Genomic DNA, 9,896 nt, shown 5'->3' on the forward strand with positions numbered 1-9,896 from the left:
TGTTAATATTTGAAAATGTGCTAATACTAAGGGCTGATGAGTATTTTGGAAAACATCAATTTTATACATTTCTGATGGAAGTGCAAATCCTTAAAGAAAATAATCTGCCAATGTATACTACCATAAACTACTGAGCAGAAATCTAGCCTTTAGAAAATGGCTGATAATGGGTTCTCTGAGATATATCCCAGGATTCTGAAACATCATTCATTCAGCTGTCAGAGGGTCACAACTGCATCCCTCTTCCAGAATTTCCCTTTACACAGAAAACTGTTTTACCCCAAACATGCCCCATTCCTTGGTGGCAGCCCACCTGGAGACTAGGCAGCACTGAGGGTATAAAGCTTGGTTCCGTGACCTCAGAGGGCATATCTACTGAGGACCAGCACCTTGAATCAAAAGTACATGATTTTTCGAAGAGTCTGCAAGGATCATCATATATCAGAATTAAGGAATTCAGGAACAAAGTCGTTTCGTTTGGTGATCAGTAACTCACAGAAAACGAGCTGCAGGTTTCAGGAATTTTGGAGACTAGTTTCAGACGTGACCCAGAATGTTGGAAGGGCTCCTATTGATTGGTTTTATTAATTCATTTTTTTTTGAGGCAGGATCTCACTGTGGATTCCAGACTGGCTTTGAAGTTGTGATCCTTCTGCCTGAGAGTGCTGGGGTTCTAGGCTCACACCACCATTCCAGGCTGAGAAGGCTTCACTTAACTGTTTATCTTAAGATGTAAAATGGTCCTTATACAGCAATATATGTGTAGAAGACTTTGTCTAATGGCCACAGAACAATCACTGGTTTTCATTTTTTGGCAGTTTTTATCCAGTATTTAGGTACGACTGGTCACAGGCAACTTGTTTGTATTTTGCCCTAGGTGATTTGTACGCTTGTGTCTTTTTCACGCTCCTTGTGCAGTGTTCTGCATTCAGTCCATATAACAGTTTTCTAAAGTGGTCAAATGATTATTGATGCCCATTTTACAGATAAAGAAATAGTTGGCAGAACATTTTTTTTTTAAAGCATCTCTTCATTACAGGGCTGTAACTTGAAGAGAACTCTCTTATCTTTGAGAGTAGGTATGTCCTCTTTAGGCAATTTTTAAAATAAAAATCCACAGGAAAACTTGAAGTTGCTTTCTTTTGTAATATTTTTTCCCCATTTCTTCAAAGCTGGTATTTGTTCCAAGTACAGGCTTGCATCAGTATCACAGCATCTTAAGGACTCTTGTGTGCACTTACCTACACTGGGGACCAGGAAGAAGAGATGCTTTTGGAGCAGGGCTACATCTCTTTATGAAGTTTGTAATGGGTTGAGAACATTTTGGCTATAGTTACTCAATAAAACACAAAGTGGTTTTTTGCCACTAAAAGCAACTGGGAATCTGTAAGTGTAGAGAGAAGGAAAGAGAAAGATTGAGAGAGAAATGACTAAACACACCAGGCCTACTATCCCATTTCTGAAACTGGCAAGCTCTTGCCTATGAGTCTAAGGTCCATTTGCCCTGCCACCCGGTAGTGTTTCAAGCCTGCCTGAATGACTGTGCCAAGTCTGTAGGAGATTCGATGCCCCAGGGCTGTTCCCATCTGCCCCTCCCATGGAAGCCAAGCAAATTGCAATCTCCTATCTTTCCTCCTCCTGAACATGTATCTGACAATGATCTTTCATTGTAATTATTGCTGGGAAGTAACCAAGGTGTGGCTTTAGAACACCCAGTTCTCTCAGAATTGTAAAACTGCTCTAAGGAAGCCTTAATTTTGGCTCTAGCATTAAAGACAAGGAGTCTTGCTGCTTCAGAAAGGTCTTTGTTCTTCATGCAATTGGCAGCTCTTTCCTCCCATCGGTTTCCCAACCGTATCCAGCCTTGAGGAGGGCTTCTCCTCCCTCCTCGGTGGGTCTATAGTTGAGGCTCTAGAGTCCCGCCCACAACTACTCTGTGGACTGCTACATTTTTATTTAATGTATATACAATGTGTCACAGCATAGGTCTAACTTTTGATCCTTTGAGTTTCTGCCAGTGGAGACAAGCAAAAAAAAAGTTATTCAACTACTGTCTATTACTTTGAACCCTGGGCTCCCCACACCCAGTCCCAAGTGAACAAAGGACATCTCTTTATCACTGCGTCTGACTAAGGTGGCAGTCAATAGGTTTCCAGGATCCCATCCTTTCTGTTCTTCCTATCCCTCACCTTGGACCATAACTGGGCTAGCGCCATGTCTCCTTCCTGAAGCCACCTCACATGCATAAACACAGAGGCCCTGTAAGTGCTTCCCGGGAGAGGATGATGATAGCATCTACCCTTGTAGGCAGTGGACCTGTAACCTCGAAATCCCTAAGTAAGGGACCAATAGGATAGCTTAGTAGGTAAGAATACTTGCTGCTATTCTGCAGGACTCAAGTTCAGTTACAGCACCCACTTTCATTGCCTCTTCATCACCTAGAATTCCAGCTAAAAGGGACCCACATTACCCTTTTCTGGCCTCCAAGATCAGCCCACACATATATTGAAGATGCACAAATATAAACACAAAAAAATAAATCTTTTTTAAAATTTCGTGATTGAAAAGTACAAGATGGAGTTTCCTTTATAACAATGAGAGACTCTCATAAGGGACACGTGATATAAAACTATGTGACCCCTCCCACAGAGCGGAGGATGTGGTGAGTGGCAGCATAAGAAGGGTGCCTCTCTTTTCTTTTCTTTTCTTTTCTTTTCTTTTCTTTTCTTTTCTTTTCTTTTCTTTTCTTTTCTTTTCTTTTCTTTTTTTATCATAAGAAGCAAATTTAGCTTCCTATCCATCCCTCAGACTAACTTAGCAAATGAGGTCATCTGCATTCTGAAAAATCAAGAAATGACTGGATTTTACAGCCTGTGCCACAGATTCTCAACACCACATACCGTTTTAACAAAGGACAAGAGAGAAAAAGAAGAGTGATCATCAAACAGTCTGAAATTTTGTACAAATAGCAAGCAGATGAACATCGCAGGAGAATCCTCTGGGGTCCTGCTCTGAATGCTCCCAGAACTGGGCCTCCTTTTCCTTCTTCCCTGTGCCAGTGGAGAGCTCTGCTGACCCTGGGTCTTTCCAGTCAAAACACACCTGTCTTCAAAGAGCCATATGCTTGGAGGCAGAGTTCATCCCTCACTCTAGCTAGGGGAAAGTCTGCACTGTGCATCTCTTCAATTAAGTACACAAAGAGACGCAAAGCATCGGCAGGTAAGCATCCAGAAGCCTGTTCCGACAGTCGCTGCAAGCTGTTGCTGCAGCGGGCAGAGAGCAGAGCCTCCTTTTCAATCATTTTAACATATTTAAGTGTAAGATCCTGACGATTAGATGAGAAAAGGAGGAACACTAGCCCCAGAGGTTGTTATTTTACAGGGTTTTTTTTTTCTTTCTAGAATTGGCATAAAAACGTGTTTCCTACTAAGAGAGCATATGTTCAAATCAAAAATTGTGCCTTTTTAGAAAACTCTGATTTTTGGCAGAATATCCATTAATTCCGAGTGAAGGAATAACCAACCATTCTCGTCCTAGACTAAATGCTATAGGGCATTTTATTTAGAAAAGGGAACATTCTTCACATTTCCCAGGGAGTGAAAAAGAAAATAAAAAGCATTACAAATGCTGTGTGGTTTCTTTCTAAATTAGTCCTTTAAAAGTAAGTACAATGGACAAGCCTTCTCAGTGTGCTTTTTTTTTCCCTCTGAGGAACGAATGAAGATCTCTGTGGTTAGTGATATTTTTAATTCAGCTCTGGACTTTCTCCAGGAAATCACTAATAATTACTAATTGTATTTTTGTAAGTTGATGAAAGGACACATTCTTTTTGTGTGCTTCCCTCCCCTTGAGTAATCAATGATGTTGCTTCTTGACATGACTGAGCAAAGTGACAATACAGAGCATGGGTTAACTTAGAAGGCTTCTTTGTGTGGTCTTGCAAAAATCAAGTGTAAAGTCTAGTCATGCAACTGTCTTAAAAGAAACTATTTGTTCCTTCATTCCCTCCCCAATTCCTGCGGCTTTCATTTCTTAGAGCACTAGTCAAAAGAGGGCCATTGACTGAAGTTGTTCTAAATGCAGATTTCCATTGATGGTGTACACAAACAACCATATCTGCAAAAATATCTGTATGAATAGAGTTTCCTTAGGAACTCAGTGTATGCTGAATTTAATGTATGAACTCATTTAATTCAATGACAATGTCAGTAAAGCAACAGAAGTAGATTTTCTGATGCTATCAAGGCTCCCCTACTAACTCTGATAGTTCCTTCAAATAGGGAAGTTGGGTTTATTCAATACAATTTCCAGGTCTTTCTCAGAGTTGAATGGATGTTTGTGATTTGGAGGAAGAACCTCCTAGCAATAACAAAGAAGAAAGACTGGAGCATTGCTTCAGAGGGAGACCATTCCTCCTTCGGACTCTCTCAGTAACTAGGAGGGCATCATCACGGCAACCCTCAGCTAGACTCAGCTTACAAATGATGCATGTTACCAAGCAGCTTATAGTAAAGGCTGCTGCAGAAACTTGGATACAGTTAGAAATTACATTGGTTTAGGAAAATGGCAGTAGCAGGTTCTCCTCTAGAGTCTGTGACCTCTCCATATGTGGGTACTTGGCTAGGTTTGCAGTATCAGGCATGAATTCCTGACTATTTAGCTGGCCGTCAATCCAATTAGACAGCTGTTGGTTACCACCAACACAAAGGCCACTATCGCACCGTGGGAGAGTTCTTCTTGGGCTGATTGTCATTGCATTTTATAGACTCCATAGCTTTGTGGGACTACTGGTTGCTTTTCATATGCAGCACCTTCGGATATGCTTTTCATATGCAGCACCTCCTCAGGGAGGCTTCCAAGTCAGCTCCATCTTGTTTCCTCCCAGTCCTGTACCCAAACTGTGCCGTCTCTTCAGACAATAGATCTTATTATTTTGAGAAGCTCTTGTCCTCTGACCAAGGGTGGTTTCCCATGCCTGGCATTGAGTTTTTGTTAGACAGTCTATGTCTCTTTTGGTGGGGACGTTATCACCCCATGTGGCATAATTCCATTTAAACCACACACACACACACACATACACACACACACACACACACACACACACACACACACACACACACACACACACATTGTATTTTTAAGTGATCTCATTAAATAATATGTTTCTCTATGGCAATATCAAGCATTCTTAGTGTTACTTATTGCCCCGCCCTCCCTCACCCTCGGTATTACCCTCTCTCCTCCCTCTCCCATTAAAGCCTGCCCCCCTTCCCCTTTCCTCACTCACAGTGCTTGCATTTCATTTGCCTCCTCTCTAGAGTTCCTTCTCCAGCCCTCCAGACTGCCATGGTCTCCTTCTACTCTCCTGGCTTCTGTAGTTACATCAGGTCATGTGCTCAAATCCAGAGATTGTGAGCCAGGATCCAAAAATAAAAGCCAGTGTGTGGCATTTGTCTTTCTGGGTCTGTTTTCTCCCTCAGTGATCATTTCCATTTCCATCACTGCAAAACACCACTAATCTGGAGGTTGATTTCATCTAGCTTAGTATCATTACCCGGGACCACCCACAGTTCACAGTATTTTCTTCTTGACACCTTAAAGGAGCTATTTTTTTTTTTAAATCTGCCCTGATTATCCCTTTTCTTAACTAGTATATTTTGTCAACCTTGCATCACTCCCACCCAGCTCCTGGGACACTGTTCCAAGGAAGTGACTGTGACCATCTATCCACGAATCAGTCCATCTACCCATTCTCCTGGCTCTAAAACACATGATATGTTTCTCAGTATCAGTACAACCTCTACGAAGCCACATTTTTTACATGTGATTGCATGTAATCATGGAGTTGCATGGGATACTGAGGGTAGCCTTCATGGGGGAAGGGGCAGCCAAGAGAGAAATATTTCTGCCAAGAGATAGAGTCTAGGAAGAGGGAGAAAAAAAAAGATTACCTTGCCATTGTACACAGCCTCTGGAATCCAGCTAGACTCAAGTTCATACCATGCTTTGTTGCTTCAAATCTGTAAGATCTTTGCAAAATCATATCCGTCAAGTTCCTTGCAGCCTAACGCCAGGCAAAGTATGCTTAGTAAACAAAATATACTTAGGTTGGTACCAAGTGGCAGCATGCAAAATGACTATTGACTATTAGAAGTGGACACAAGTTGTAGTTATATTTTTTTTCTAATTCCCAATGTTCTCTGTCCTGAACACAGTTTGTTAGCCCCTAAAGTATCCACTTGCCCCCACGTCTCCAAATCTGAACCAGTGAATTCGGCAGCACACCTGAGGAAAATGACTGATAAACAATCATGCACCTGCCAAGATTAGGGACAGGGAGGGTTTGCTCTGAAAAGATTAAAATGAACATGTGCTCTGTTACCCTCTCATTTCACTAGAAATATAAGGGTATCTGGCTGTTTCATGAGTAGAGCCACAGACCACCTGTTAACTTCTCTTACTTACCAGCATCTTCTCATCCCCTATGAGATTACTCCCAAGGATGATGCACATGGGGCCAATGCCTTAGCCTTTGAGCCCTTTCCTGAGCTCACACAACCTTGTTGATAAAGATCCTAACAGTTTGACAATCTATGTCCAGAACTATACTAAGTTTATAATGTGTCCCTTCACTGAAACCTTTAAAATAACATCAGCAACAACAGCTGCTAGGGTGTTAAAAGGCTACAGCAGGAGGCTAGACAGAAATAGATATTCCAAGGAATAACATGCAGCCCTGGGGATTCCAAGTTGGGAGAAACTCTCTATTTCTCCAAGAATCCTCATTGTTCTTGGTCTGTGGAGATGTGTTTCAAATAATTTTTTTGAATTAGCAAACTGTTAAGTAACTTTCAAGAATTCAACCATCGTGACAAATCTTACTTGTGGTTTGGAACGTTGGCCAAGAAACATTAACAGCAGAATGGACAAAAACACACGAGATGCCTGGCTCCTCCAGCCCACAGCCAATGTTAATGCACTATGTTTGATACACACTTCAGTTAAGGCAGTAAACAAACTTCATAGCTCAAGAATAATTTTGGATTATTTATTTCAACGAACACATTCCCACTGGGTTCCTACTGATTGTGAATTAATTTCACTCACGTATTTCCCAAGGGGAATGTCTTATGAAATTATCATATGCAAATAGTTTGTGGCTTATTTCCCCTTTTATTTATTTATTTTTTTAGGTGAACCTGTTATATTATGGAGCTTCTCCTATGGTACACCAAACTTGCCATTCTGCCATGAGACCCCAGATAAAGAATTCTACTCTTAGGATTAATTTGGGAGTCTTGTAAATTAATGACTGTTTTTTTTTTTTCCTTTCAGAATCTGAGAACCCAGAAGTACGAAGGTTTGTTCTTTGCATATTCATGTTTGCTTAGTGACTCAGACAGGTATGGGAGGGGGTATCATCATGTGGAATAAATTGCGGTATTGTTAGTCTCAACATGCAAAGTTATTCTATGATACCTAATTTCAATCTGTTATGCCTAATTAAAGCAGTGATAAAATGAGAAATAGAGAATCTGAATTTTAAATAAATTTAAAAATATATGAGGATTTTTAGAGAACTTAATGGTGCAAAAATTCCAAGTACAACAAATCATCGAGCTTAAAGACTGCAGGAGTCTTCAGTTGGTGTGTGTGACTGACAGACAACCCTCCTCCAGCCAAGCAGTCTTACCATGGACCAAGGAGGTACTCTGTCTTAAAGGCAGCAAACAGGACTGTTCATCCATGCTGCCTGGACTCTAGCTGATAGATCTCACACTCTATCTTCAGGGGCTTGGAAAGTCCCGGACCTAGTCAGCTCCAAGTTCAAAGGTAATATCTAAATACCCAAAAGTTTAATGGCAGACACATCTGTTTCCATCACCTTCCAATTACAGTGTGACAAGGCTCTCTAAACTCTCACAGCAACAGCCATAAAAAAGATAGGCCTAGGGTTATTCATGGCTGAAATGAGAGACAATTTTACTTGTCAACATATTTCCACAAGTAAAATATCAAGTATGGCCGGGCGGTGGTGGCGCACGCCTTTAATCCCAGCACTCGGGAGGCAGAGCCAGGTGGATCTCTGTGAGTTCGAGGCCAGCCTGGGCTACCAAGTGAGTCCCAGGAAAGGCGCAAAGCTACACAGAGAAACCCTGTCTCGAAAAACCAAAAAAAAAAAAAAAAATATCAAGTATGAAGAATGCTACTTACCAAGGTGCTGAGAGAGCTAACTCATTAGTCATCAAAAAACATCTCCGTAAAATAATGTTTTGTTTCTGGGGATAGCCTAGAGAAACTCCAAATTGTGTGTTTAAATATGCGGTGTTACCCATGGAATCTCTACCTAGTCTTCATAGGTCAATCATGCTGTGACCTACATCGGTTTCACAACTATTAGACATTGTCCTCAAGGCACGTGGTGTCTTAATTTGACTTAAGCTAAAATACGTAACAAACAAGGGTGTCTGCTAAAGATGAAGGACACCAAGACAGGCAAGTTGGCTCAGTGGGTAGAGGTGCTTGATGCTTGATGCTTAGCCTGATGACCTGAGTTCGAACCTTAGGACCCACATGGTGAAAGGAGAGAGCCAACTCCTGCAGGTTGTCACCCCCTGACTTCCACATGCACACAAGATAAATAAATATCATTTAAAATGAAAGACAGGGGCTCCAGTTCACTATCATCTGATATCTCGCTGTTGGTAGAAATGAGCTAAGCATTCAGTGTTGAGATCCTCAGCTTATTAGCTGGTCAGTCAGTTTTGGCCTAAGCTGAAGTCCTTCGTTCAACTTGGCACTACAAAAGAATTTTATTTTCTCAAACTTAGAATAAATGTGGCTCAGATCAGACATATAAATTTACCACCTCCATCCCCATACCACCACTAGGGAAGTGACAACAAGACAGAGTGGAGATGAGGGGATGAATTTCCAGGAAAGAGACCTTTCCTCTTGAGAAGGTGCGGCGGCTTTGAGTCCTAAGCAACAGGAGAATCGGCCACCAGATGAAGCCCTAGCTGGAGTAATTAAGACAAATAGTTAATTAGAGGCTTTTGAAGCCTGAGTGTATGAAGAAAAAGAGCAATAAAGGTGAGGCAAGCCAAAATGCCAGAACTTTCTGACAAATTGCCTGCCTGCAGCAGAGAGGCATGAAGCTCTGCCAAAGAGAACCGAAACTGGAAGATTTCAGACACCGAGAAAGGATGCAGGATTGCTGCTGGGTGGAAGGGAGAAGGGAGGCTGGGCATGGGGAGATTTATCCTTAACTGCTCACTGGCTTTAAATGTGGTGGTTTAGTGTGCTCTCCTCTTTGTTCATTCAGCTCTTGGGATAAATCATTTTAGGTACTAGCTTCTTAAATGAAAACCAAACAAACAAACAAAACACCCCAAACAACCACTGCCACGAATGGCCCCTGACTTCCCTCTGATATTCCAGCTTTACAATGTCACAAGAGTGAATCGGGTTCTATGGAAACCATGTTTGGAGTTTTGAATTTGTACCATTTCCTGGGCTCCTGATAGGTGGGACAATGCCACCTCTGATGCTGTGCAGTGGCAGCAAGCCACAGCTTTCACAGCTTAGACAATTGTGAGGAGAAACAGCCAACTCTCTGTGACACACTGCATAGTTAAGCTGGTACATTAGGCAGGGTAAGTGGTCTAAATGCAATTTTGGGTTACAACAGGTGTATCAGGATACAACTCCTATAAGTCATTGAGCATAGGTATGTAGTTGCTCACATAAATGAAGTGCCGTCATTCACTTAAAGCCTGATCTGAAACATAGAAATGAGAGGAAAATGCTTAACCTCACTCAGGTTATGGCTTCATCTTCTTGGAGTAGAAGATTATGCCTCACACATTCCTTCAGAGATGATCCTCAGTCATTCT

This window comes from Peromyscus californicus, unplaced genomic scaffold (genome assembly GCF_007827085.1).
Source record: "Peromyscus californicus insignis strain IS unplaced genomic scaffold, ASM782708v3 Scaffold_6__1_contigs__length_162567912, whole genome shotgun sequence".
NCBI classification, from domain to species: Eukaryota; Metazoa; Chordata; class Mammalia; order Rodentia; family Cricetidae; genus Peromyscus; species Peromyscus californicus.